Below are 21,016 nucleotides of genomic sequence, written 5' to 3' on the forward strand. Positions count from 1 at the left end.
CACTGCAATGACCATCCAGACACACAGGTGACAAAACTCACCATGTAAGGTGCTCACCACAGCACTTCCCAAACTAGTCAAGCATGAAATGGAATAAGGACATATGCAGAACAGAAATCCAGCTGTTTTTTCTGAGTGGCTTCCCTGAAATTAAAACCCTCCATCTACTTGCTGACTGCTTCCATTTAAGACAATTAGTTAAATCAACACACATCTATCACCATAAAAAAATAGGTGTGTTGTACCCAGGATTTAGAGAAAGACAAAAAATATTTACTATATAGATAGACTGCCTGTATATGAGGAAAACAAACTGGTACAGACTGAACTTGCTTATACATTGACAGCCAAGAAGGAAGAGTCAGCAATGCATGGGAAAACTCTTACGGTTGCCTCTTCAGCTGGGCAGAAGCAACAAGCAGGGCCTCTGGTTGAATAGATGACTTCTCTTTTGACTACTCTCCAAGTCAGGAGAGAGGCAGGAAAGGAAGCGTAAGTCCTACTGATACAGGAGCAAAAGCATGCTCTTCTCATGCTCCAGTCCCTGGAGAGCTGTTGCCTAATCTGCAGCATACCCTTATTTCTCAGTAGTTCTCCATCTCCCTGCTCTTGCTCTACAGAGACACTGGTTCATGCACCAGTCCTGTGTCTCCACATTTCTTGTCTATCCCCTCCACACCTTGATCGAAGTAGCAGAGATGACACATGTCTTTAGAGTGGCTGTAAAGCACCCAGGATTTCTTCAGTGGGACCTGACAAACAGGAGTCCCTTATCCAGGTCAGGCGAGCTACCACAGAGTAGTGGCATGGCTTCCCTGAACCACTGGAAGGGCCTGCCAAACTCAGCCTCTGCTCCAGCATAACATTCCTCTGCCCAAGAGAAATCATTTCCCCTACACTGATTCACTGATTTACAGCTGGTTAGATACTCCCCCCACCTCCTTGGTGCAAACATACACAAGCAAATGGTCTGCAGCTGCAGGGACAAACCCCAGGGGAGGCAGACAGACTAATGTGCCATATACAGCCTGCCACCAGTCAAGAAAGCTCCCATCTGAAAGGATAAATTTCTTATCTTCAGTGTCAGAAGTTCCTTGCACTGTCTTATATGAAGGATCAGCCCCGTGTCTAAGACAAGCTACTCCCTATTCATAAAATTCACACAGATCCATGAAGGGAAAGTCCTTTCTCATGAGAGTGCCAGGAATCATGTGTTTTTATCTTGAGTTTCTCCTCTTCTGAGGACAGAGAAAGCCAGCTGAAGGGTGCTTCTTCCTATGGCTTCTGTTTCAGCGTGGGACAGGTCTACACTGCCATCATGGCAGCTGCAGTGACTGGGACCACCAGACTGCTGTGTATGCAGGCCAGCCTCGGCTGCAAACCTGACTCCCCCTGAATGGCAAGTATTGTGGCCAGACTCACGTGGTTCCCAAATTAACCTCTTCTCATTTAGGCTGAAAATTCCAGTATAACGCTGTTTCCCATCTTAACCAGATCCTGTTTCAAGGTGAGGATGATAGCTTTATGTGTTGTAGGAATTGTGTTGTACCAAAGTAGAGAACCAAAAGGAGCGATGGCAGGAATGGGACAGAAATGCTAACCTACATGAGTGGCAGAGTCCAAGGATAGTGCACTGGCCCACATCATCGCTGCCACGAGAGACGGGCTGGTTGAGGGTAGATTCTTGCATCTCAAGAGAGACTACTGATGAGAATGCCAATAAGACAGAAGTAAAATAAAAAGCTAGGTCACTGAGACTACTAAATGCCAAGAGGCACAAAAAAACATATGCAGAAAAGCTCATTAATCATGAAATACGCTCCTGTGCCTTGCACTAGGAATCCAAGATAAACACTGGAGTTTTAAATTCTTTTCAAGAAATTACACCAAACGATATGAATTCTGGATGTATCCATGTTTGGGTTTCTAGGCAATAAGATTTAGTATAACTCTATTCCATGCCAGGTACTAGTTTTAAAATGGAAGTCAGACCTCCTTTGACAACAGATGGTGGGAGGTCTGAGACACTGCACGTGACCAAATAAGTTCACTTCTCTAAAGACACTGTCAGATTCACCCCCCCACACTTATATGAAAAGCAGCTGCTTCTTTTTGGTGGTGGTGGTTGTGTGTTTTTAATGTAAATGCTTTTCCCCTTCTCCAGAAAATGTTCCCAGGGTATTGTGGCACCCTGAGAGTAAGCCTTGCGTGGCATCTTGCTTGAAGGGAAAACTGAAGTTTTCTCCTCTGGAGAACTGAGGAGACTCCACAGCCAGAGTCCTCTCAGAGAAGAGCAGCAACACACTCCCAGAAGAAAGCAGAGGCCAGAACTCAAGACCGACTTCAGGATCTCCAATACTCCTACTTAAAAAGATACCCAGAATTAAACGCTAAAGTAAGCTATGGTGAATAATCTAAAAAGGATGACCCAACTACAACAGATTTTTGAAAAACTGCTCAACAAGGGCAGTTCACTACATAAGGTCCAATTTTAAGGTATGACTGCAATAAAGGAGTGTAAGAATGCTTTTCTCTCTCACTTTTGCCATTAATCTAGAATATAATTTTTGTTGTGGAGAAAATGACATTGCTGCAGACTAAGAAGAGTAAACAAAACTGAAGGGTGCAGGCCCCACTATGTGTACCTGCAGTAATGCCAGCTCAACATGTGTCCATCTTCCCGTCTGCTTGATCTCATTTCTCCTCTGCCATGATGTACCCCTTACTTCTACCACTTATGAGAAACACAAATAAATTACTGAGTTTGAAATATCTTTTAAAAAAAAATGTCTTTTTTTCTTTTCTAACCTAAACATTTAATTGACAGGGGTTTTATTAGAAGCATAGAATTGTTTAGGTTGAAAAAGACCTCCAAGATCATCAAACATTAACCCAGCACTGCCAAGTCTAACACCAAATCATATCCCTAAGTGCCACATCTACACATCTTTTAAACACCTCCAGGGGTGGTGAGCCCACCACTGCCCCAGGCAGCCTGTTCCAATGCTTCACAACCCTTTCCATGAAGAAATTTTTCTTAATATCCCATCTAAACCTCTTCTGATGCAATTTGAGGCCATTTTCTCTTGTCCTATTTCTTGTTACTTCGGAGAGGAGACTGACCTACACTCCTCTACAATCTCCTTTCAGATAGTTGTAGAAAGCAATAAGGTCCCCCCTCTAGGCTAAACACCTCCCTCCCTCCAGGCTAAATACCTCCAGCTCCCTCAGCCACTCCTCATCAGACTTGTACTTCAGGCCCGTCACCAGCTTGGTTGCCCTTCTCTGGACACACTTCAGTATCTCAATGTCCTTCTTGTAGTGAGGGGCCCAAAACTGAACACAGTATTCAAGGTGTGGCCTCACCAGTGCAGAGTACTGGGAGATGATCACTTCCGCAGACTTGCCATTAATGGCTATTCTGACGCAAGTGGATGCAAAGTAAATGGTTGTAGAGAGGAGAGGGTGAAACAGGAGGCTTGAGGTGGAAAACTTTGCAGTCCTCTGGAAAAGCCCCATGTGAACCCACTTTCAGCTCAAGTTAGCAGCTACAGATGACTGCAGAGCCATGAGACTTTGGCTTAGCCCAGCAGAAATACAACTTGCCTACCTATGGCTTTATAGCAGCAGGTATGTTGGTGACACAGTCTAACACAAGGCATGGCACAGTGCCACCAGAAGAGCAAACTCTGTGATGCTCTTTCCTCTGGCTGGTGCATAAAGCACAGAGCAGTGTCCTCTGACCAAAGAGGCACAAAGCAAAGAGATGCAAGAGCCTTTCTTTCCTTGATGGAAATCTACTGGAACAATAACTACCTCATAAAGGGCACCGTAAAACTCGGCACATTCATTGTTGATGTCTGCATTGTCACAATTCTGGTTCTTGGTGCCTTGTCCATGTGTATTTCAGACTGGGCAAAGGGAATACCTTTATTTTATTGACTAATTCAGTTATTGATAACAGTCGCATTCTCTGTTCACTGTAAGCTTTTTTTGTATCTGATGATCGCAACTGGGAGGAGAGGGAGTAAAGGGAGGAGGGTATTCTGCATTTATGTTTCCATTAATTCAGCATGAGAGATAGATCGAATGTTCATTTATTCTGCGTTCCAGGACATTTCTTCCAGACAGTATATATAGTTTCTCAGATACCAGCATCTCCCTCACCTACATATTCACACTAATCCATAAAAAACTATGAGTCATTACACAAAGTTCCATCCAGAAGAGTAAGCCATTCATCCTTTGGGGGAGGAGGAGGAGAGGGGAAATTAAGAGCTGTTTCCAATTTAATTGGCAGACTTTACATTTTTGTTCTGCTTCCATTGGAAAGTGTGGTGCTAATTTTTCTGCCACAGCTTGCAACCACGGTGAGATCTCAGTCTGCTTCATTTATGTCTACCAGTAGGACTGCTAAAAAAATGTATCAGATCTATATTTGCCACGTGCCACTGGTCAGCATGCAAGTCCTATGTGCTGAACTAAATGCTTGTGTTATTTTGGGGAGTTGAATGCTTTAAAACTCCCCGCTACTGTTAAGTGCCTTTTTCAACTGCTCAAGCCTAGTGTGGTATCTTGAGAGCACAATACCTTCAGAACTCATTTTGAAAAAGAGAAAAGCACCACAGATTCACTTACAATGCTCTGCAGCATACCCTCGACTTTGCCTTTCATACAATAAAGCACATTTATGCCCCACCCTGCCTTTTTACCATACCTTCTAGTCGAAAACATGGTTTCCTGTAAGCAAGCAGCTCTTTTTTGGGGTAATTTGGAAGTGAGGTTGCATAGTAGGCAGCAACTTGGAACAGGTATGTGTTTTAATTCCTACATCACCTACTTTGACATAGAAGTTTTAATTATGTATTTCCCTTTCCAATGTGACAGAGGACTGGACTTTGCTGTCTTCTGATTTTTCACTCTTCATGTAATTTCTGATTTTTTTCTCAGCTGCTTCTTGGCTTTGCACCATCTTCTCTCTCATTTTCTAATCCAATGACTCCAGCCTGGCAGCTGCACATAACATTTATGACTATTCCAACTCAACCTTCCTCATCTTGTCCCTTTTTGCAAACAGCCCCTAAATCACGGTGGGTAGTCTTTGCCTCATGAGCAATTCAAGAGCCATTCCCACCAACTGCATCATCCAAGAGGTGTGAGTGTTCCGTTGATGCAGGGACCATTCATCACCCTGCCGGCATTGAGTTGGGTTAAGTCCACAGGAGCTGCTGAGCTCCCAGGACAACCAGCAAGGTAGCACTGAGCAGCAGATCCTCTGGAGAAGGGCTGGAACCTTCTACTGAGCTGCTCCCAGAGGTCCTGCAGCACTCAAGGAGGGACACCTGGGAAACTTTATCTATACAAGGATTTTGGACTGCACGGTTACAAAGACCATCAACCTCAAGTCCAAAGCAAATAATATACAAAATACACCAACTCAGCAGTCTTTCTGCAGGAGATGAACTTAAGACAAACTGTTAGGAGACTTTCAGCACCTTCTCCCAAGTTAAATCTATTTAATTGTGTATGATTTTGCTAATGATTCACATATCGCGCTACATCTTTGTAGGACATTAGATTTCCCTGCAGTTACTCCTTTTCAAAACATGTATCAAGCCTTAACCCTTCCACAATGGTTGCATATCAACATTTTCTAAAGCGTCAAACACACAACTGAGAACTACTGTTGGGTTCTTCAGTAACACTCTCATTTGACAAGGATATATGAGGTGGCACAAACATTGAAAGACTGCCATACACCTCTAATATCTCATAGCTCCATTTGACAGTTCAACTCGCTCAAGCTCCCCTGGAGTCCTGTCAACCAAACTGATGCCAAATATTCCAGGTACCTCCATGGGAAAAACACGCTTATCTTAATAAAAAGGAGGAGTATGTAAACTGTATCCTGTTCCATGGCAGTACAGGACATGAACTGGGGGGGGAAAAAAAAAAACAAAAAAGACTCACAGGCACTAAAGCAGCACAATCTGCTAAGAAAGAAGGGTGTTACACCAATCAGATGAATGTACAAGCGTAAGTCTGCTCCCTTCCATTCCCACCTCCTCCTCAAGGCAGCACGTGCAGTTTTATCCAGTGTAGCTTGCCGGGCTATAGCATTTTATCTGAAATGCAAGGCAATATGAGCCACATGCAATACATTCAACAAATATTCAAGGTAGTAAGCAGCACCTGAACAGTTAAAGAAAATTACAGGCCCTCAAGTAAAGATTTCAAAATTACAAGGAAACAAATCTGTACTTGCAAATGTTAACACCAAGCTTTGTGGGATATGGCTATAGTAGACAGTCATCTCATCTACAGAGAGAGAGTTTCCTCACAAATTCCAGGTATTTAAGCCTTCTTTTTATTTTGTTTTAAGGCTCACCAACAGTTTGTATTACATATTTAATATTTAAAGGCTATGAAATTATTTAATCTCAAAAAGCAATCTTTAAAAGGAAAAACATGCATTCTTTTAGCTGACAAGTAACAATCAGGGAAAACTTTTTTTTTCTTTTAAAATGAAGTTATGTTTCTTAAAAATTATGGAAACTTTTAAGGGCAGAAAATGCCATGGGAAAAAAAAAAACACAAAAGAAAAAAGAAGAAATGCAACACTGGATTATTTTAAACACTTCACATACCTAAAAAGGGCATATTAAACCACAACCTTAGTCATAAACCTACAGTAACAGCAAAGACGAAGTATCACAGGCGTGACCTGCAGCCGCCTGGCTGTCGGCGAGGCAGTGGGTTGGAGTGCACAGCACTACACACCAAAGGAAGTGGGTGTCGTACCCCGCCTCAAGCATCTCCTACTCCACCCCCCACCCTCCCTGACCACCTTAATCAGCCTCAGAGGAAGAAGACATACTCCCACAGACTTTCCAGCTATGCTGCACCAGCCACAAAATATACATGCAGTCATCAGCACATGTGTGAAAATACATACATGGAGTACCAGCATCGGGTCTCTCTGTGATGATTAACCTAGTCTGCGGGTAAGCCAGGCTTACTTTCTCATTTTTTAATTTAAAAACCAACCAGAAAAGCAGCCCAAGGAGCAAGACAGACCCCCCTCCATTGCATTCGTGCCCTTTCCCTTTCTCCTCCGCACACATGCCTACCACTCACACCTACGCTGCGCTGGAAAAAGGCTGTAAGTGTGGCATTACCACTAGCGTGTCCTGGGTACTGGGACCTGTGGTTTTGAGATTAAACACCCAGCAAAGAAATTTCACCCTTTTGACCAGAATTTTCCATAAGCAATTGAACACAGATTAGGAAAACAGAGAAATGTCTAAATCTCTTCTCATGTTCAGATATGGCAGTATGATTGAGATCACTTCTCTGTGATAAGCTAAAATTCAGGCAGAAAGGGCACACACCAAGTGCCTGAGAGAAGATGCCCAGCCATGGGATCATACTGCTGGGGACATCAGGAACTGGTGCCAGGGCAGCAGGATCTGGTTTGGGGGCTCTCTTTGCAGGCGCCAGAAGGGCACCCTGCCTCCACCAGCTTCAGATATGCTGCTATAGGTGTCTTTTCATCAGTGATCAGCCTTTAAGGAAAAAAAACAAACCATCATATGACTCCCCCTCCTAACACCGAGCCATCACAGAAAAAGAAGTTTTACCCCTGTAAACCCCAAATAAGAAAGGAGCAAAAAGAAAATATTCAGGGAAAGCAACTCAGTTTCCGAGGGTCCTCTGGAAACTCTTGGGGTTCTTTGCATATTCTGCAACGATGATTTTCTCTCTTTGAGCCATTTCAGCTTTGCCAATACACTGGAGAGCAGACCCATGGGTGGGGAGGGAGTTAAAAATAAAAACAAACACTGAAAAGCTATTTGTAAACTGTTTCACCCCAGTGAACCCTTCAACTCGTGGTTTCTCTAACCGACTGCACAGCACACCTGCAGAGCGAGTCGGGGCAGGAGACACCCCTCTATAAATACCCGGGAGAACCCTCGCCTGGCTGCACCTCCTTGGGCATGTCTCTGTGCATGAGGATGGCACTAGGGTGCCCATCTTCCTGGGAATATCCTAAACTTTATACTGAGGTAACAAATGGAAGGTGGACAGGGCACAAAATCAAATCAATAAATATATAAATGTATAAATATATAAATACATAGATATATAGATATATAGATATATAAATATATATAAATATATAAATATATAAATATATATATATATATATATATACACTTCCTCAGATAAAAATGCCCTGAATATGATTTCAGCTTTGCAACAGTCAACACTGCCCTTATCTGGGTTTCAACACCTACAAGGTCTCTGGCACCTGGTCACCTCTCTTCACCCTACTGTCTCTAGCCAGCCACACAAAGCAGCTGTGCCAGGGTGTTAGACCAAGTACAGCTGTAAATCCTGCAGCCTCCTCTGCCCCGTCCAGGTGACCTGCAACCTGAAGTGCCAAACCTGGCACTTAAGCAATCGCCCAAACACTGCACAGCCCCATGAAAGTCAGGTGCCCATCTCCCCTGATGTCTGTTGCCTGGAATTGACCTATGGACATCTGGAGCAAAAGGCTGGAAGCAAAGCCATTCTTTGCAGTGCTGGTTTACTCACAGTCCAACAAAACAGCACCAGTTCTCACCTCTGGGTGGAATACTTCTTTAAATAAACAAAAATGAAGCAAAAAAACAAAACACCAAAACAAAACCCAAACCATCTTCAGGCGGTGAATCAGCCATCTCTTGAGTCACACATGCACAGTGTGCACTGAACCCAACTGATAGCTGCACCACCAACCTCAGCCTTTGCTCTTCTCTGCCTGCCCACCTCCTCCACCCCCACCCCTCAAATCCCACAACCAGCAAGGAGACAACCTTCTTTGTAATGCTCTGAAGGTTTAAATCAGAAACCCGAAAGCAATGCTGGTGTGGGCACAGACATCCTATGTGCGGTGGGGGAGTGCATTAACTAACACTGCTGATACTGGAAAATGTGCAGATAACCAGCATGGGCAAATTCCAAAGGCTGGTGTTCAAATAAGCATCTCCATTGCGGCTGTTTGACCAATGCTTAACCAAACTATCCAAACTTGCTGATGTGCAAAGTAAGACTGCGAAGAAAAACCTTTCAGAAGACATAATTCTTCTCACTGGCACATGGCTACCAGGACATTTTGGGTATTCACAGGGAATGGAATTGGATTCTAGGAATCCAGTCTGGGAAAACAGATGTTCCTGTACCTTTTCCTCAAGACCCAATAACATTTTTCTTATTCAGACAAAAGCAGAGCACGACAGAACTCTGCTATGGTCCCGTTATGCTGCACCAGAAAGGTGCCACGGGCTGCCTACAGACCCACAACTCAAGGCTATTCCTTCCCCTCCACCAGCTTTTGCATTGCCTGTTTACAGAACCGTGGCACCAGGGACATCCTAAAACCACCTGCACTACAGGACAATCATACACAGAGAGGACAACTTCACTGCAAGAAATGGACTGAAGTTGCATGGGAGGCCAACAGGCACTTGTGAAAGGAACAAGGAAAAGCATGGGACCAAGCAAGCTGCTTTTGGCATTCATGTTTACCACCGTCACCTTGCCCTATCCCCACATATGCACATACTCCCCACAGCACTCAAGCCTCTTCTGCACTTTGAATTCCTTTGCTGCTGAGTGTGGTAGTCAGCGCTTTCATGTTATTTTAGAGCAGACTGTAAAGACTTTGGTCCTATAAAGTTCTCCTGTGACACTACTGACCTTGCTACTCTTTACACTACTCCAGTTTCCATAAGGAAGAAAAAAGTAACTAAAAAATTCTCAAGTGACTCAAACAAGTACTGTGTTCATCTTCAGAAATAATGGGCATCACCTTGAGATCAAAATATCTACCCCATTGCTATAGAAAGACTTAATAGCTTCAAGTTCTACATAGATAACACTTCAACAGCACAATAATTTTTTTCCCACCAAAACTAATCATGAAAGGCACCAGAAGTATCTGCGGCAGGCAGCTAATACCAATTATTACTTTCCTTGAAAACTATTTTCACTAAATTAGTCTTGATAGCGTCACAATTTGTTGAGAAATTAGCAAGTCATGGCAGTCTGGGGAGGGAAGGAGGGAAGTAAGGAGGCAATATTTAGCCCTTGAAAGCAGGAGTTGCGAAGAAAAACATGAAGTATCACAACTGATTAAGAAAGATGCTGGTTGCTGTACAACAGAACTTCTGCACCGCATTTGTAACCTTGTATTTTGCTTTAATAACTGGGACTAGACAAAACAACTGGACTGTAGTTGTACCACACTGCATGCCAGACCTTACTTGCTTTGATCTTACGGAATGGTAAAAATTTTTAGGAGAAAGTTTGCAGATGATTTGAATGATGCTCACAGCTTTTTCAGCTTGGAATTTGCTGGTTGGTACATAAGCATTACTCACTTTCTGAACAAAGTGGAAAGTTAACACAAATTGGCAGATGACTAACTGTCCAAGAAAGAGATTACTGAATGAATCACTGACTCTACTTTTAGTCTAATAATAAGACAAATGAAGAGGACCAAGAAGGGGGAAAAGACAAACAAAAAATTTCCTTGTAGAGTGCTTAAATTTGCATTGCCCATGATTTTCCAGGCATGACAAACTACGCATACATTTTATAATTTACCACAAGTTTTATATTGGGGTTAGCTTACGCCTCATGATTACTTCACACCATCACTTAATTTGGATTTCTGTAAGAAGAACTCTGCTCCACACTTTCCCTTGGTACACATTTAATAAGTTACAGGAATAAATGAAGAGATTGGAAATTAAGTTAAACTGCCGTGTTTGCAGGGTACAGGTTCCACACAAAGAAATACCTCAGGCACAGCAGACACCTGTAATTGACCTGAAGCAGAATTTAGGTTTGCCAGCTCAGGAGGACCTAACCAAAAGCCTGCAGACACTTCCATTTTTGCTAGTCAGGTTCTGGTGAAAAGCTTGTCTAATATGCATGACCAGCACTCAGCTTTACTGAAAATCACCCCTAGTGCTGCTCAGGCACACAGGAAAATGGCAGCAGTACCATCCCTCTCCCAAACAACAGCAGCCACGTGGGGTGATGCTATGAATAGCAACTCCAGGGGATCTGGGTTTGCCCCTCAGCAACCTGCACCCCCTCTGTTCCCCCTGTCCTTCCTGCTTTAGCCTTGCTGCTCCTTAGACCTGTGGTCTTACTCATCAAATTGCCTAGGAAAATTAGCCAGGGTTAAGAAAATGGTAAATTGACAGGTACTAGGTTGGAAAGCTGAATCAGCTCAGCAAAGAACAACAAGCACACGGCCAAGCAAGACCTCCTGTTCTCACCAAGTGGCACAAGCTGTTACCACTCCTAACTTCACCCACTTGTTATGAAGGGTGAAGTTAGACTCCCTCCCTCACTTGAGTAAACTGAAGTCACTCAGGTCATCTGCTGAACCTGTTACTCAACATTGCTTGCCATCATCCCCAGAGTGATAAAAGGTTGCAAGAAGACTTGAGGGTCTAAGATTGCAGCCACATGGTTCAAAAAACTCTCCACAGTCACCAGGTCTGCTCATTGCCTCAGATATAACAGGTTTAAAATTCACAAGAGCTCATCACATCTGGGGATTGGTGACACAACCAGGTTGCATCAGGCCAGGAAAAGCCAGAATCAGGTGGGAATTAGAACAGTTATAGAATCATAGAATGATTTGGGTTGGAAGGACTTTCAAGATCATCTAGTTCCAACCTCCCTGCCACAGCAGAGACACCTTCCATGTTGCTCAAAGAACCATCCAACTTGGCCTTGAACACTTTCAGGGATGGGGCATCCACAGCTTCTCCGCGCAACCCGTTCAGTGTCTCATCACCCTCACAGTAAATAACTTCTCCCTAATACATAATCTAAACCTACTCTCTTTCAGGTTATTTGAATATTTGCAGAAGATAGTACTTTTGCATTTTGTTAACATCAAAGAGGCATTTGATTGAGTTCTGCTTTCCTCTAACTTCTTTTCAATTGTTTGTTGCAGACATAAGCCAAAATTAAACATCCCAAACCTCTCATGCCCCTGGAAGCAAGCTCCTACTGCCAAGCTATAGGTTAGGCTGGGCACAGGCTGCTAATGGTTTCCTGCAGAGCTGCCACATTACTAAAGCAAGAGAAGAGTGACCTTCAGAAGAGGCATGATGCTGTGATGGTCAGTGTGCTTTGGGGATCATATGTCCCTGGGTCAGCTCCAGGTCTTTTAACAAGTTTTGATTTGATTTGACCCATTACCCAGGTCCTTGACAGACTCTACAGTAAACTTAACATGCACAAAACTAACCCTACACATACAGTGAAAAATTTCCCGCCAGTTTAGCTCTCGGCGCTGGCCCACTGTGGGGTGAGACAGGTGCCAGGGCAAGCAAAGGCAAGGAGAGGAGATGCTGAGCAGAATCAGTCTCAAATTTCAGTATCCACACTGTCAGCAGCCCTTTGCAGGTCCAGCCTTCAGTGATTTTAGACATAAACCCCGTTTCTGAGTCAGCAGAGCTCAAACCATGGACGAGATTTAGACACATTATTCCTCTGCTGTGATCCAACAACCCTCATGACACTTCTGATGGCAAGATTTTCTGAAGACAAGGTGAAATCAGAGCACTGAACCTACATCCTCCTGAACTCTGAATGACCACTGACACCTTATTTTGAAGTCCTTCTGTGAACTTCATTAAGAACTGTCCATAAATAAGTCCGTTAAGTTGGAAATTGGCCTTTTCCGCTATACCAATCTGAAAATAGTAAAATCTGTCTTATTATTATTGTAACAAACAACTGGATTTTCACATTTTTCAAAGTTTTATTTCCACAGGCTTCTGCGCCTCTATTTTTAGGGCGTCTCTCCCAGTAAGAGGCTGGGAGAGATTCTCCATCCCAGTCTGGTTACACAAGAAACTGACACACTCCAGGCATTTCAGCACAACAGAAATTAACTACATAAATATATTTAAATATTTAGTGGTAAACGATGCCCCCTGACAATGAGGGAGCTGGGATAGGTCCAGATAGTCTGAGGATCTGCCCCAGAACAGCTTTGGTAAAAAGCACACTCTGCTTTTAAAATAGAATAAGAAGAGTCAAAGAATCATCCCATCCTTATAAGGAATAACTTACTAGTATAAATATTGCAGCAACAGAGAAAATAAACATGGAGGTTTCATAAATGTTGGAATTTTCACTCTATGAGGGTGAAAATTTATACTCATTTATACTCTTTAAATCTTATATCACAGGCAACTTGAAAACATATTAACAACACTAAATATTAATGCGGCAGATCAGGAGACACTGACTGGACTACCGCTAAAAGTACAATACCTTGAATAAAAGAATTAAAATCTGATATACTATAACAGCATGAAGACCATGCTCTGCTTACATGAACACAAGATAACCTTGCATTCCAGAAGGCGCAGTTTCAAACAAAAAGCAGTATGTTCTAAGGGTTGCTTTACTGCATTGAACACAGGGCAGAATCTTTACAAAAATACTTCATCCTCATAGGTAAACAGCTAAAAGGATTTGAAAACTATTACCTTTCAAAAGGGGGAGAGAGAGAGAAATAGAAGAATTTAATAGATCACTTTCTGATTTGCCCTTTTTTCAGTATCACTTTCAGTACTGGAAGGCGTTTCCTTCCAGGCAGCGACAGACACATCTTACAGTTGTCATTTATTCTTCAACTCCTATTTTCTGCTTACTTTCCTCTCCAGATCCTCTGATCCCAGCTCAAACAGCAATACAGGTCACTTGGCAGTCTTACTGTCCCCTTCTTTACCAGATTGGAAAAGAGATGGAGAACAGCAGCTCGGCAAGATGAGGTAGTGTGTCAAGTCTTCCCCCACTTGACACAAATAGATTATATTTTCCTGATGCGTATCTCTGACACGGAGGCTAAGGATTGGCAATACTCCGCACTGAAATGCAAAACACTGAGGAGGAGACAGGAGACGGGAAGATTTTAGCACTGTAAGCAGTGGTACAAATGTAGGTTTCCTTTGGAGGGCATAAGATCTTTCACTGTTGCAAAGAAAATCACTAAACCTTCCATAAGTCTGAAAAAAAAATTCCCAAAGTAATATTTTCCAACCTTTCACTAAGAGCAGGGGCCAAAACCACATGTTTTAAAGGTCTTTCACAGTTTTATTATTAGAAGTAGAAACCCTACTGATACTGATGAGTCATTTGTATTGGCGGAAACCAAGAACACCCATTTTCTTCATGTGTTACAAAGCTCGCAATGTGGTTTTCTATTCATTACTGGTCAAAGTAGTTGACTAAAAACAAAACAAGTGACAAGAACTCACCTTGTAATTAAACCCTCTTCTATACCAGCTGATTTTGTTTATCACACTTTCAAAGATCACTTATTTTTCATCCCATTCCACAAGAAAAATACACAAAAGACAACTATGAATCTAAACTCTGTGACAGTAAATCCAGAACTGCAGATGGCTAATTCACTCCACTTCTGCAAAGGCTTTTGTGATCAACTAAGAAAGGAGGGAAGAGAAAGAAAAAACCAAACCCACAACAAGAAGATCAGTTAAAAATCATCAGTCAGCAGAAGCTATAGTTTTAGGATCCTTATGAGTAATCAGAACAGAGTCTGTAAATAAAGAAGCAGTTGTACAGGAGCGTGAGCAGATGAAGGAATCCTTCAGCAGCCAGTGATATTGCCACACAGGAGACAATAAACAGACTAGGAAATCGTAAAATTCTGAAAATTAAGAATAGCTAAACCCAGGTTTTCAAAGTTTAATCAGAACTCCTTGCTGGCTTTAAAAAAGATTTCTATCAAAAAAAGGGGTGGAGGGTAGGAGACTCTACAGCTTGTTTTTGGAAAAGGTAAATACAGCTCATAGGCTAGACTTGCCATATCCAAGTTTGGAACAATACTCCAGGGGATTTTTTTGTTAACATCCCATTCACCAAAAAAACAAAAAAAAACAAACAAAAAAAAAAAAAAAAAAACAAAAAAAAAAAAAAACAAAAAAAAAACAAAAAAAAAAAAAAAAAAACGAAAAATAAACCCCAGAGGTTTAGTCTGCTGAACATCCATAGAATCTAGATGCGCTTCGAACACAACCCTATCCACCTAGAGGAATAGCAGCCTAGCAAAATGACAGTGTATTTTGATGTTACTGGGGAAGAAAACCACAGCAAAGCAGTGACCGAAGAACTGAAAATAACCTTTGAACAGCGGTTCGGCACTGACGGTCTCTCCGCCCGCGCCTCCTATTGTGGATAGTTTATAGCCAGGGTAGCTCCAAGCTGCACCAGACACGTGAGTCAGCAAGAGCAGCTCATAGGAAACTGCTGACATGTTCAATTGCTCTCACATACACCGAACACACCTACCCACTAAATAAAAAACAGGCTGCATGCAAATCGGGGTGAAGGAACACCTCCACACCTACAGTTCCTGTTTTCCTAGTTCAGGTTTAAATTTTAAAGCAATCTCCAATAAAAAAAAAATTAAAAAAAGAAAAAAAAAACAACTCAGTGGATGTCAGCTATAGTAAGTACCTGAGATCAAGTCTATTTTATTTGTTTATTTAAGCTGCTTTTCCTCTTTTCAAAAAACGAAATTGCTGCTCCACAGCCCAGAAGCCCTGTGTGGTGACAGGCAGCAAACAGTTCCTGTTTTTCTTGGCGGGGAGACTCCGTTTGAACCTGTGCGCCAAAACCCATCTACCCATCACAGCCCGGCTGAGTGTTTTCAAAGCACAGGAGCAAAACAAAACAAAAAAAGCTTCGGGCTTCTATTTCAACTCCTACTACAGATAAACTGGAAATTCCCATATTTTTCGATCCTAATAGCTTTTTAGACATCCTCAGTTGATACCATAGCAGAGAAAGTTGTATGCAAATAATAAGTCTTAGGAATAAATCTGAGAGAATCTGACCCTTTCAGGTCACCTTTCAAATTAAAAAGAAGAAAAAGGCATAGCTCAGCTCCCCATGACTCTTGCCCCTGCAGCCACCACCACCTTCTCCTCCGTCTCCTTTGAGGCACTGATTCTGGAGTGTCCCAGCTGGCTCTGGGGGCAGGTTTACCTCAGCAGGTGTAAACAGCAAAGGGGGGAAGGCTGAGGGGTTATGCACAGAGGGGTTGCATACCTGGCAGCCCCCTCAGCCACGCAGGAGCTGCAGTTCAGCCCCCACCGCAGTAGGAGCTTTTACAGACAACCTTTTTCAAGCCAAACAGGGACACATCTATTGATCTGCTGAGATGCCAGTGCAGTGCAGCTGGTGTTCTTCAGGTTGTTGCTGTGGCTCCTTCTGCATGAAGATCAATACAATCAAGCAGAGGAGTCTTGTGAGCCCGATTTTTGACAGATCAAAGTTTTCTTTGTACAGTTTCTGCCATACATGCAAACTTTTAGTATAGGGGTTTTCCCAAACTTAATCCCTCATTCCTTTTTATTTACCTGTTCTGAACCTGTGGTTGCTGTTTGATCGTTAGTTCTAGTAACTCAGGAGCTGCGAGCCCATCACTGGCCATAGAGGCATTTGTATACATTCCCTGCTTCTATGCTTTAGAATTGTAATTCATAGTCCATGCTCTTTTCAATCCACTACAAAGATGGTTCTGCCTATCTAAAAAGCAAGATGAGCACATTGCAACTCAGCTGGCTATATTCATACATTTTAAATCTTCTTGATGCAAGCTACAAATGAATGCGTAATGTTCAGACAGCTGTCAAGGTTAGTATCTTTTGGCTGAATTTAAAGGGATGACCATTTTTTGTAAAAGCCTAAATGAGTAGTTTGAACACTGTTCTGGGAAACCTGAGGGAGTTAGAGTTACTCTACTGCCTGTTCATCTACTACAATAAAATCATTTAGACACCAACTGAAATATCAGTAAAGAACTGCAATATCAGAACAACGCTCTTACACATTCTCTTACAGCATCTATAGTCAGAAGGAACACTGAAAGCAGGAGGACTAACTTGGACTTGGAGAAAGTGTAAAGTTTAAATCTGAATTTTCTTCATCACAGCAACAGAATGATTGGTATATTTCCCCTAACAGTTCAACTCAGAAACCATTAATATACAACCATCACATGCAAAATGAGTTGAGCTGGAAATTGAGACACAAAGGTGAAAGACTTAAGCATGCATGCCTTCAAACCAAAGTCAGATCTTCTCAACACTACAGGTATGTTGTTAGTGTAAACTAAGAAGCCATTCAGAGAGCATTCCTTTAAGTGAAAAAGCACATACATTTTGATTTGAATATATAAACCATGTTCATACCACCTAAATTAAAACTACAAGAGACTCTGTTCACATCACACAATAAATGCTATTCAATTTCACCAAACATTTATTACATAAAAATGTCATTAGTACCAAAAGATTACTTCGCATATAGTCATATTACACACCTCATTTTTCAGCTTAGTGCCATAAACGTTTCTTAGCTACACTCTAAGAGGTTTCCTCCTTATCTGTGCATATGCGAAGTCTTATCCAAAAAGAATGTCACAGGCACACAATGAGAAAATATCTATTTCTATTCTTCTTTAAAAAAAAAAGGCTGAATTTTTCATTACACCTTTTTTTTAGAGAAAACCTTGAGGAAAATAAGTATTTGGCAATCACACTGCAGCCTCATTAAGAAAAATAGCTATTGCACTTCAGAACAGAAAATCAAGCAATGAAAGTTTTGAAATAAGCAAAGGCAAGCAACTTCTGTCACATATTCACACTACACATCATCTACACAGGATTTTATTTTTGGCTCTCTTTGTCATTTATTATGAACATGCAGAAAGAGATATGTAATATTAATATATAGAGATTTTATTATTTCAGTGAGTATCTGAAGCCTTTTACAATGTCAAAGATTTACGAAAATCTCCTCATATTAGGAGCATTACATCAATGGCTATCTATTGTGATCTGAACAGTTATCCTCAGCTAGTAACTCAGGTTTTATCCGTAACTTTCCTTGCTGCCCAGTACAGAAGAGTGAACAGCCAATGTTTTCTTGCCGTAAAGAAGGTAGGTGGGATGCCTTCCTCCCCTTCATTAGTAGCGCATTCTGCCAGCATGCACATTATCACCAACAGATGTTCCAGATGTGCCTCTGAGTCAGAGAAGGACTAGGAATACCTGTCCTAGCACTGTTTCTCAGCGTGAGATACCCGGGTATAAACAATTGCTGTTGATTATCAACTTGGGATCTGTCAGCATATGCATTAGTCATGTATTTGCTGTGCGCATCTTCCCCATCCCCTCTTCACAGTGCTAAAAGTTTTTAAAAAAATTAGTTGTTTAACCACAAGTCACACACCAGACTTGCCCAGAGTTGCCCAGAAATGCACACTCTAATTCTGTAGAGCATTTTTGCAAAAGATTATTAAATATCTTGACAACCACCCTATTTCCAAAATCACTAGTGACCTTTCTTGCCCACTTGACAGCTCACTGTACAGGCGTACATGTTTGCATGGCTCGTTCAGTGTTACAGAGGAAAGTAACAAGAAAACTAGACCTATGATCCTGATTTTTCAGTTCTCTGCTTTTCCAATTAGTCACGGCTTCCTTCCATTCCTTGCAGAACACCTTCAGAACAGCCTTTGAAGCTAGAGGGTCAAATGTGAAAAACGTTGCTGAAAGCACAGGTTCAGTACACCACAGGGAAGTACAACACCGATCCATTTTGCCACACAACTGCCCAGATCTCAGTGACAGGGGGCAGACGGGTGGATACAAAAGGCAACACAGGCTTTTAAAAGCGCAAGCCCACATCTAAAGTGGAATTTTATTTCTATTTGTCAGATGTAAGGCTCCTAGAACAGCGGTTTAAAGCTGTTGTCTATAGGGCTGTTGTGGCAACAGTGTAACACACCACCTTATCATTTTAGTCTATCCATCTCATCAAACGCAATTATCTCAAGTTTCAGTATTTACATACCTGAAAAAGTCAATTTACCCAAGCATCACCACCCTCCTCAAACTACAGAGCATTCCACCAGCTACCGCAGAATCTCAGACAATTCCCAGCTCATAAAAATTCCGACTTGTTTCCAGCTCGAGTCTCAGAACACAAAATTAAAATATGCACAAGTTTAGCGACAGTTCCAAAGTCTCTGAAAACAGGCTTTCATCAGGAAAACCCTGACATGGCTTCAACTGGAGCAAACAGCAACGCTGTAATTTCCCAATCTTTCCAACATCCTAAGGAGTATTTATAATCAGATGTCGCCCCTGTCTCACGTTTATTATTAAAGACTGAAACCCAGGGTTTACTCCGGAGTCTCCGGGGCTTCACCAACAAGGGCACAATGATCTCACGGCAACTGAAGCGATTTAAGCGAGACACCCGCTGCATGACCAAAATAGCCCGCTCCACAAAAGGAGAGGCACGATTTCACACTCAGCTTCCTCCGTGACAGCCAGCGTCTCCGCGGCGCGCTGCCCTGCGCGCACGCCGCGCCTTCGCCATCCCAGGAACTGTTACCGGAGTTCGCATCCCTCTCCGGACCTACGGGAACGTGGGGGAGCGGGGGGCTCGGCGGGTACGGCGCCCGTGCGAGCGGCTGCAGGTGGTCGGGCGGCGGGGCCGGGGGCAGGCGGCGGGGGAGCCCCGGGCGGAGGGGCTGCCCCGGCCTCCGGTCGTGCGGAGCGGAGCGCGGCGCGGGGGAGCGCGCACGGGCTCACGCACCAGAACCGGGGCGCCCGCCGCGCACTCCCCGTTACGCAACGCGCGTATTTCCCACTTTAAGGAATAAGCACTAAGCGCGCCTGCACAGCCCGCGGAGCTCCAGAGGCGGGGGTGCAGCCCCTCGCCTGACCCCGCGCAACAGCTGCTGCTCCTGGGAGGAGGAGGAGGACAAGGAGGAGGAGGGGGAAAACAACGCTGCCCCCCCGCCCAGCCAGCCTCCCCCCAAACTTTGCCCCCCCCTTCCCTTTCCCCTTCCCCAGCGGGGCTGCCGAGCCGCGGAACAGGCGCACTCACCTCGCCTCCGCGCAACTTTCGGGGGTCGCCCCTGTCGCTGCAGCCTGGGGGGAAGGTGGAGGGGAGGCGGTGGGGCAGGGTGGAGTGGGCCCGGGGCGGGGCGGTGGGGGGACTGTTACGGCTGAGGAGGTTTGGGGAAAGGGGGGGGGGTTGCTCTTGTTCTTGCTGCTGCTGTTGTTTCGGAAATTCTTATTAGTATCTCTCTGCGGTCAGAAACCTGCACCCTCCCCCCCCCAAATGAAAAAAAAAAACCCGACCCAGACGATCATCACATGGCGATTGCTTTGAACCAGCTGTTTCCAGAGCCAAAGTCTTGCGGAGAAAAATAAAGGGGGAAGGGAGGGAAGGAGGGGAGGGCTGGCAGGGGGGCCGGAGGAGGAGAGAAAGCCGCAGCGGAGGGAGGGCGGGTGGAGGGAGGGACGCGGGGGGGGGGGGGGGGGGGGGGGAGGAGGAGAGAAAGCCGCAGCGGAGGGAGGGCGGGTGGAGGGAGGGACGCGGGGGGGAGGGGGAGCGGCACCGCAGCGGGCTGTGTCGCTGCCGGAGCGGCACCCGGGGCCGGCGGCGGTGGCAGCCCGGCCAGCGGAGGCGGAGGAAAGAAGGCGGCGCTGCTGTGCTGCTGCTGCCGCGGCCGCTGCTGCGCTGCCCGGCTCTGCCGCCCTCTCGCCCGCCGCCGCCGCCGCCGCCTCCCGCGCCCCGGCCCAGCGCCGCCCCCGCCCCTCAATCGCTACATTGTTGACATTCGCAGGCTGACGTCACCTCCCCGCCCCGCCGTGCGCTCCATTCACAACAACGCTACGCCAGGGGCGCAGCACCCGCCGCCGCGCCTACGCCCGCCGCGGGCCCTGCGCACGGAGAGTGGCGTAAGGCCGCTCCGAGAATAGCGGTCGCGCCGGCGGCGCTACGCCCGCCCCGCCCCTTTGCCAGCGGGCTGCGCATGCGCAGAGCCGGTTCACTCGCTCCCTCCCGCGGGAGTGGGGGGGGAAGGGGGGTGCGCGTGCGTGCG

At 44.4% G+C, this 21,016-nt stretch overlaps 1 protein-coding gene across 1 annotated transcript in view; it reads right to left on the reverse strand.

Annotated features, from left to right (window-relative positions):
• The window catches only part of BACH2 (BTB domain and CNC homolog 2), a 178,520-nt gene extending 158,136 nt beyond the window's left edge, over window positions 1–20,384 (reverse strand). The window contains exon 1 of the mRNA XM_017824070.1: window positions 20,014–20,384. The gene's annotated coding sequence lies outside the window, so the exon portion shown is untranslated. The remainder of the gene's footprint in view (window positions 1–20,013) is intronic.
• Between the last annotated feature and the right edge of the window lie 632 nt (window positions 20,385–21,016).

The sequence above is a fragment of the Lepidothrix coronata genome, unplaced genomic scaffold (genome assembly GCF_001604755.1).
Source record: "Lepidothrix coronata isolate B3197 unplaced genomic scaffold, Lepidothrix_coronata-1.0 Scaffold4, whole genome shotgun sequence".
Classification (NCBI taxonomy): Eukaryota; Metazoa; Chordata; class Aves; order Passeriformes; family Pipridae; genus Lepidothrix; species Lepidothrix coronata.